A 9455-nucleotide genomic window follows, 5' to 3' on the forward strand; every position below is an offset into this window, starting at 1 on the left:
CCTGACTGGGACTGCTTTGTCCAGAGTTTTCCGGACCAACCCACGTGTTGGAAAAGCTGACCACCGGCCACAGAGTCTCAAAAGGTCAGAATCGAACCACCACAATTCCTCACTTGATTCAGTTTTATTTAATTTAATTTAATTTTTATTTTTTTTTAGTTATATTAGTTTGCTCTAAACAACTTCAACACTTGTCATCACCTCTGGTCACCTTTTTGGTTGCCGGAACAAGTGTTGAAGCTGTTTGTTCGTTTTCCCTGGTGTTCTGCTGTTTTCTGCCTTAGGTACCTGTCACCAGTCTCTGGACCCCATTTCCTACCTGGAAATCAGCGGTGGCCACTACTGACTACTGGGAAGAGGATACTGGAGGTTCCAGGACCCAAACGTCGTCTTAAGAACTGGTAAGGGCAGTTAGAGACAGTTTGGCACTGGGAAAACTTTTCCTGTTTTTTTTTTTTAAATTTCAAATTTATCTTGATTTTTCATTTTATTTTAAATTCAACTTCAATTTTGTTTTCTTTTATTTTTCCTTGTTAATTCTTTCGATAATTTGTTTCTCGGCAACTTTTGTAAATTTTTGTAAAGTTGTAAATATTGTAGTTTTGTTTTTTAACTTGTAATATACACGTGTACATATACAACAAATAGTTCGTTTGATTTCCTGCAGTATGTCCAAGTGTGTTCATCTATAGCTAGTTATGAACTCATGCAATTAATCCACGACCTTGAGCTATCTAATTAAAGAATGTTGAAATCTCATTAACGTGAGGTTTCATCATAACAAATTGGCGCCCAACGTGGGGCACGAACCCACGACCCTGAGATTAAGAGTCTCATGCTCTACCGACTGAGCTAGCCGGGCCGCACCCTACAGAATACTCTAATATTCTCTTTCAAATCCTGGATCACATTATGCCAGATTCGTCTTTCAGACTCGAACCAGATGAGTTCTTGCTTCAAACCAATAATCTGATCTTCTAAGGCTTTGTTTTTCTTTATAGACTCACTCAGTTGGTCATTCAAACTGTGTATTTTTTCACAGGACTCTTTGGCGTCTTTCAACAGTTTTTCATTTTCAGTTTGCAATTGTTGTTTCCAATGCAAAGCATCAGTTTCAGCACCTAATTTTTCGTAAAGCTGTTGGTTTTGTTGAGTCAAACCTTTCACTTGAGCTCTCAATTCTTCAATCATATTAATTAATTAACATGCAACGCTCTAAATTGCCCAAGTTTAAAGTTTTATTATCCGAAGCTCAGGCAGCTCGAGCTTCCACAAGTCAAAATGCAATTATGAGCGCCCCTTTAAGACGTTCGCGCTCTGTCTCGGATTTAACGACTGTCACAGATCAGCAGCCATTAAACAATTTAGCTAAGGTCAAACTTAATGTGAGTGCTAGGGCTGCACCCATCAAAACAGCCCCAGCCATCCCAACAGCCACCCTTAAAACCACCAAGCCACCAGTGCGTACAAAACGACCTTTGGGTAGTCAATCTGAAGATGGAGCATCAAAACCCAAGGTGTTTAAAAATATCCCTGATTGGGACTATAAGGCTAGATTTACTCAGTTGAATGAAAAGTACCAAATTAGCCAAAATGCACTGAAAACTATGAAACAAGATGTTTTAGAAATTGAAGAATTGAGAGCTCAAGTGAAAGGTTTGACTCAACAAAACCAACAGCTTTACGAAAAATTAGGTGCTGAAACTGATGCTTTGCATTGGAAACAACAATTGCAAACTGAAAATAAAAAACTGTTGAAAGACGCCAAAGAGTCCTGGGAAAAAATACACAGTTTGAATGACCAACTGAGTGAGTCTATAAAGAAAAACAAAGCCTTAGAAGATCAGATTATTGGTTTGAAGCAAGAACTCATCTGGTTCGAGTCTGAAAGACGAATCTGGCATAATGTGATCCAGGATTTGAAAGGGAATATTAGAGTATTCTGTAGGGTGCGGCCCGGCTAGCTCAGTGGGTAGAGCATGAGACTCTTAATCTCAGGGTCGTGGGTTCGTGCCCCACGTTGGGCGCCAATTTGTTATGATGAAACCTCACGTTAATGAGATTTCAACATTCTTTAATTAGATAGCTCAAGGTCGTGGATTAATTGCATGAGTTCATAACTAGCTATAGATGAACACACTTGGACATACTGCAGGAAATCAAACGAACTATTTGTTGTATATGTACACGTGTATATTACAAGTTAAAAAACAAAACTACAATATTTACAACTTTACAAAAATTTACAAAAGTTGCCGAGAAACAAATTATCGAAAGAATTAACAAGGAAAAATAAAAGAAAACAAAATTGAAGTTGAATTTAAAATAAAATGAAAAATCAAGATAAATTTTAAATTTTAAAAAAAAAAACAGGAAAAGTTTTCCCAGTGCCAAACTGTCTCTAACTGCCCTTACCAGTTCTTAAGACGACGTTTAGGTCCTGGAACCTCCAGTATCCTCTTCCCAGTAGTCAGTAGTGGCCACCGCTAATTTCCAGGTAGGATATGGGGTCCAGAGACTGGTGACAGGTACCTAAGGCAGAAAACAGCAGAACGCCAGGGAAAACGAACAAACAGCTTCAACACTTGTTCCGGCAACCAAAAAGGTGACCAGAGGTGATGACAAGTGTTGAAGTTGTTTAGAGCAAACTAATATAACTAAAAAAAAATAAAAATTAAATTAAATTAAATAAAACTGGAGCCGGTGGTCGGCTTTTCCAACACGTGGGTTGGTCCGGAAAACTCTGGACAAAGCAGTCCCAGTCAGGCTGATTCAGTCCCCGATTGAAATGTTATTCGGTCGGGAAAACCCTTGAAATTCCGGTCGGAAAGGTCTTTGAATCTCCGGCTAGAAAAGTCTCTGAATCTCGGTTGGAAAAGTCCCTGAATCTCCGGTTGGAAAAATCTCTGGATATCCGGTTGGAAAAATCTCTGAATATCCGGTTGGAAAAGTCCCTGAATCTCCGGTTGGGCCGAACACAATACTGTGTTGGAAAATTGGGCCGATACAAAATAATTCAAAAGAACTAACAATAAAACCAATTTACCTGTAATTCGGCCAGATGTTTACGGATTAAAAATTCAAATTCACACACGCGCCACACCGCTCAGAAAAAAGTCAGATGTCGGCAGTTCGAGTGCTGTAGTGGTAAAGAGACCGATATCACAAAGTGGGGTGATTAAATAGGCACATGGCACCTGACACAAAGAAACACGACCACAAACCGACGCTGCCCCGACAAAAATCGAAACTAATCACGTGACTACGGCACCTGATAACTTATCAGGTCACGCACCCACATTTACAACAAAATGTGCACAAAGTGCAATTGGAGGTTTTAAGCGATCGGAATCGGTCTACTAGTGTAACTAGGCCCACGGACATTAAAAACACAAATCAAACGAGTTAACGGACGAAAACTCTATTTCGTACGTAACAACCTTTATTGCTTGATTTTCGTTTGACTTGATTGCTTCTTTTGAAAAATTTAATTTGCAAACTCAACAATTTTGCATGTGTTTGTATGAATCTGTCTTTAGATCGACACGAAACCAACCATTTTTTTACAAAATCTGATTTAAATCTTGATAAATTTCTTTTTTCGTTCTTGCTGAGTTGCTCATTTTTCGTCAGTTCTAAAATTTTATTTTCTAAAGTAGTGAATCTACTATTAATACTTTTATCGGAAAAACTCTGAACCATGTCAAAAAGGTCCTGGTAACTAATAATAAAAAAGTTTTCGTCCACATCTGTAAGCAGAACAAAATATAGGTAAGTATAGCATTTTGAACTTTTGAAACGTCAGTAAAAAATTAACCCCGTATTTTAGACTTATGTGCAAATATGAGCAAGGTTTCTGTTTAGCATTAGTTTATTAAGTAAGTTTCTTCAACAAAACACTAAACAAACCCGTGGGATATTGGGCGGAACATAAAAAAAAACATGCAAAATTTTGTCTCTTAATAGTGACGTAAAAACGCATTTCCATTTTGAGTATATTGTCACGTTTAGGGGGTAGCGCAGGAACAGAAACAACAAACGTAGTACAAGCATGACTTCTTTATTCGGCGCTGCATAACTCTTAGTATTGAACACTGTCCAAGAGGGGGTGTGTAGATGCGTGGGTGTGGGGGTATGGGCGTAAGGCCTTCTGAAGTGCCGCCAAGCGGTACCCGCTCGATACGAGCAGGGTGCCCCTATGTCCGACACGCCCAAAGGACTTACTTTAGGTACTGCAACAGGGTAACGAGCCGTCCGGGCACTAGGAAGTTCGGACTGTCGCTCGTGACCTCCCTCTGGGGATGACCCCAGAGTTCGGTAGTCGTCGATGGCTTGAGACGCCGATTAAATACTCGTCTCATGACCCCAATTTGCCGGTCTCGCTGATTCGGCAGTGCACTGGGGGAGACCGGGGCCAGACTAGGTACCGGAACATGGTGCAACTTATGTTATTCGTGACATCTCCCCCTTCCAACAAGTGTTCGCCCCGAACACTAAAATTCTATATTACAAAATAAATTTCTCGTCTTTCCTTTTTCCATATGAATCTTAAAATTAACCGATGTTGCTTATTTGCTAGAGAGGGTATGGGAAAAACTTTATTCCAAAAATATAAACACTTTTCTCTTAAAACTACTTCTAGATTCCTAGATAATGTTTTCAGCCACAAAAAAATTAATTCTTTCCTTGGGTCACCTTTCAACCTTGTGTTGCGTCTATCTTCTTGCTCTCCATTTTGGCCAAAATTTACGTCAACTGCACATTGTATTGTATACTCCTTTGGGCACCATCATCTAAGTGGAAACGCTTCACCTAGGCTTCATCTCGTAGTGCCGTCTCTTGGCACTGTATTCTCTAAGCGGCAAACTTCATCGCTTAGCTTCACTTCTTCCTACTGTGTCCTTTTGCGTGCTCCTTTAGCACACCTATCATTGGACATGTATACTTCTTCTTAATTAACGTGAGCACATTTGGAGATGCTTCTTCAGCTCGACTTATTAAAAGACTCTGGGTGCACACGGGTGTAAGTAGAACCGTCGTGGCGGGACCCATCTGAAGATGTCAGCTTCTCCAAGACTTGCTGCTTTACTTCCTTAAATGATATGGCAATGCGTTGATAGACGCAACAAGGTCGTCCGGTGGCCACTGAAATAAACAATATATATATATTTTTTAAATTAATAAACAAAGAATCCTATATCAAGTACTTGCACTTGACCTAGTTTTAAATAAACACACGATACTTGCACTATTTTGCTGTCTCAGCAAGGAACCTAGGTCACTGGCTTAGAAAATTGAGACAATGTTATTACTAAACTGCAACTATGCAAATTATATACTTATTTCTACTATACCCAATTACTCAGTTAAATTTTACCTTTATTAAATTAATATAAATTATACTTATTATTGTGCTCATCTGCACTGCATAGACTCTGTTGTTTTAGGGCGTCCTCCAGGTCGCTCTTTACTTTACCCTACTCGATTCGGGCAAATGCGAGTCTGTAAACTGGTCCTTCAAAATCTTCAACATCTTCATTTTTTGGGAGGGTCGTAGCGTCAGGGGTAGAGCTGGGGTGTGACTACTGATATGAAGATCAGTAGTCCGAGATCAAACGAGGCGCCTCCACCATGTCACGTTTAGGGGGTAGCGCAGGAACAGAAACAACAAACGTAGTACAAGCATGACTTCTTTATTCGGCGCTGCATAACTCTTAGTATTGAACACTGTCCAAGAGGGGGTGTGTAGATGCGTGGGTGTGGGGGTATGGGCGTAAGGCCTTCTGAAGTGCCGCCAAGCGGTACCCGCTCGATACGAGCAGGGTGCCCCTATGTATAATATTTAAAAGTATCAAAATGATCAAACATTTTTATGTGAAAAACTTACTACTTACCCCTACAATTAGGATCCATTTTAAAACAAAAATGAAACTTGTCTTCTACTAAGTTATAACAACAAAACCTTTGTAACGCATCCAAAAAAACTTACTAGAAAAAAATAATGTATTTGAGTTTGACGAATCACTGTCAAACAATAATAAAAGAATGTGACATTCTATCATAGCCAACTTGTTCTTTGAAAACATTGTGTGACATTTGAATGACTTTTAGCCAAATATACCAGGTGTCCAAGAGCACCCTGGACATAGGAGATTAACATGGGAAAATGGTTTTGATTTTTTTGCGCCTGTACGGTTCATTTAATGGAAAAACGCTTTAGATAAAAATTGTAGAGCACATTTTCGGCTATCTACTTGTAATTTTTTCAATACCGTAGATTTGACCATTAAGACGAAAAACGGATCTAAAATTCGGAAATTTTAAATCTCCCGCCAAGCGGTCGTTATGGAAAGTTTATATCCGGTCGTGCTACCAACCTTTCAAAATCATAACAAATCGTTGTCAGTCATTCTGTAATCAAAACATTCAAAACAAGTTTATTTAGTAATAATTTTGAGTTACTACCTACATACCGCGAAGAAAATACAAATAAATCATGATAAAAACACTTTATCAGGAGCTACAGTCCAAAAATCTGGTAAGTTGCGGTCATAACCTCATTCAATGTCTCTACTAAACTTATTTACTTTGTAGCAAAATTCTTTAAGAAAGCACTGGTTTTGCTTGCAAATATTTAATGAGGATGACCGAATCACCTATCTCAAGCCTCTTCATAACACTACCAAACGATTTAAAGTGATAAAAACAATGGACTAGGAAGGCCTGCAGATGTTTGAAGATAAGTTGCTTTACTATACAGGGATCACAAAAGAGGGTAAATACTTCCCTCAAAAGTGGTGCAATTTAGTGACCTATGTAACTGATAGTTTTATTGTATCCTTCTGTTTTGTAGTGTTATCAACACACCATAGTGTTTAAGTGGTTTTACATTGTATGATGTTAATAAAAAGGCTTTTTTTATAACTGATTGTCAATGTTTTTTCCCATCTCTACAGGGTAAGGTAAGTACTGATATTTAATTAGCTCCATTAGTTAACTTGAACATCATTCACCTACAAGGTTACTTGTAAAATGTCTACTAACCAAAAATAGTTTATTTGCAAGTAATGTGTAACTCGAGTTCACATTTGATTAGTAAAAGTAGTACGTCCTGTGAAATGGTGTATTGAATTAGAAGCAAATTGTTTCTCTTTAGAAACTTTCAATCACTACATTTCACCTACCTTTGCTAATTTGGAACTCCACTATTATCCAAACAAACATTAGGTTAGTAAGACAAAGTTGTTTTTAGCATAGCTTGTATGGTGACAGGTTCACCCACTCACACTCAATCTGTGGAACAATCACTGTTTATGTGGTAAGACCAGTTTTCTTTGCCACCTATTGTACCTAAGCTTTTCACTTGAAGAAAATGTATACTGTACCTTGAACTGTGAATAAATAAATAATACAAACGTTCAGTGTACAAAGTTTTATTTGGAACAATTGAGTGTGTGGAAAAAAGAACACAATTATAATGTTAATACCTAAACCTAGTATAGAACAGCTCATGTAGATAGCTCAATTGAAAAGTTGGTTTTTCGACAATACCTACCCATATACAAAAAGTTTTGTCACCTGACTGATAATTTGACTGTGTAAGTCCATATTCTCTTCTTGGAAGGGGTTTCTCAGAGGTTTTATAGCCAGTTTAAGATTATTCACATGTCACAGGCACATCAAATTTTGAGATTTAAGTCAGATATCAACACTGAATCATTTTAAGTTTTAGTTGCAACACTGGTGAAGACCCTCGCTGATGATAGTCCATGAAGTTAAGCACATTGAAACTAAATCACACCACTTTTGAAGGAAGTATTTGGCCCCTTTGTTGTTGTCGCTGTACAGTAGGAAACTTATCTTCAAAGATCTTCATTGTCCACTGTTTTCATCACTTTAAATCGTTTGGTAGTGTTATGAAGAGGCTTGAGATAGGTGATTCGGTCATCCTCATTAAATATTTGCAAGCAAAACCAGTGTGTTCTTAATGAATTTTGCTACAAAGTAAATAAGTTTAGTAGAGACATTGAATGAGGTTATGAATGCAACTTACCAGATTTTTGGGCTGTGTCTACTGATAAAGTGTTTTTATCACGATTTATTTGTATTTTCTTCGCAGTTTGTGGGTAGTAACTCAAAATTATTACTAAATAAACTTGTTTTGAATGTTTTGATTACAGAATGACTGACAACGATTTGTTACGATTTTGAAAGGTTGGTAGCACGACCGGATATAAACTTTCCTTAACGACCGCTTGGCGGGAGATTTAAAATTTCCGAATTTTAGCTCCGTTTCTCGTCTTAATGATCAAATCTACGGTATTGAAAAAATTACAAGTTGATAGCCGAAAATGTGCACTACAACTTTTATCTAAAGCGTTTTTCCATTAAATGAACCGTACAGGCGCAAAAAAATCAAAACCGTTTTCCCATGTTAATCTCCTATGTCCAGGGTGCTCTTGGACACCTGGTATAAAACTCCAAGTATTTCTTTTATGCCAATGAAATTAAAAAAACTACCAGTGTGCGGCGGTACGGTACGGTTATGTCAAACTGGCTACTCGACGCCGGAATTTGTTCCAGAGACCCAAAGAGGCCCAATTACGTGACCAGCGGTGTTCCCGTCACTCGACCTAACCTCTAGGTGCCGCCCCGATTCCCCGGGGTTCAACAAATACACCCTCCGTTGCATACTGTTTCCCCAGAATCATGCAACAGAGATTTCAAGTCTCGTGACGTTGCCAGTCACACAGCCGCTAATCCCTCCAGTATCCCAAACCCGTTCACTACTCCGTTTCCCCGGAGCGAAGTAAACGAGCTACAGGATTCACCGTTCCTGCCTGCTACACCGTTTCCTCGGTGTCAAACAAACAGGAACAGGACCAGAAGAATTACCTAACTGTTTTCAAAATAACGTAACTGTAGCCGGCGCCGTCATACCAGAAACACCCTCAAACGGAAAACCACGGAAAGATATTGTAAATGCCCCAAACGGAAATCCCCGGAAAAATACTGAAAATGCCCCAATTTACAGTTTGTTAAAATAACTACAGTTAACGGTACGGGTTTAAAACAGCAAACAGAACAAATACCGGACTGTCGGTATGTGCCTATTTTTTACTTACAGATACGCGGAGAAAGAGTTATCAATCGGTACGGAACGGCTAGGCTGGCTGGTTTCGATCTTTTGATGATCGAAGAATCCCCGTTTTCCGGTGCGGGACCTTCTTTTATACACAAAACCAACGGTGGGGGATGTTAGTGGTGGTACCCACTCCCAGCGCCCACCGAACCATTTCGAACGGCTCCGGACGGCCCCGACAAAATCGACGCCACGACGGCCGCGGTCTAGCACCAAGCAGTGAACGTCACGCGCATTTAATCAAATTCAATAAAAAAATAGTAACTTCGTTACAAGATGAATAACAGCGTTTTCGTGCACCTTTTTTGAGTTT

At 39.0% G+C, this 9455-nt stretch overlaps 2 non-coding genes across 2 annotated transcripts; one reads left to right on the forward strand and one right to left on the reverse strand.

Annotated features, from left to right (window-relative positions):
* Positions 1–789: 789 nt before the first annotated feature.
* On the reverse strand, positions 790–862 carry TRNAK-CUU (transfer RNA lysine (anticodon CUU)). Its single transcript has one exon. It is a non-coding gene; the product is annotated as a tRNA-Lys (tRNA).
* A 1092-nt stretch (positions 863–1954) lies between these two features.
* TRNAK-CUU (transfer RNA lysine (anticodon CUU)) lies at positions 1955–2027 on the forward strand. The gene has a single exon. It is a non-coding gene; the product is annotated as a tRNA-Lys (tRNA).
* The last annotated feature ends 7428 nt before the right edge of the window (positions 2028–9455 follow it).

This window comes from Ips typographus, linkage group LG9, assembly GCF_016097725.1.
Source record: "Ips typographus isolate SLU linkage group LG9, UJ_Ityp_2.0, whole genome shotgun sequence".
Classification (NCBI taxonomy): domain Eukaryota; kingdom Metazoa; phylum Arthropoda; class Insecta; order Coleoptera; family Curculionidae; genus Ips; species Ips typographus.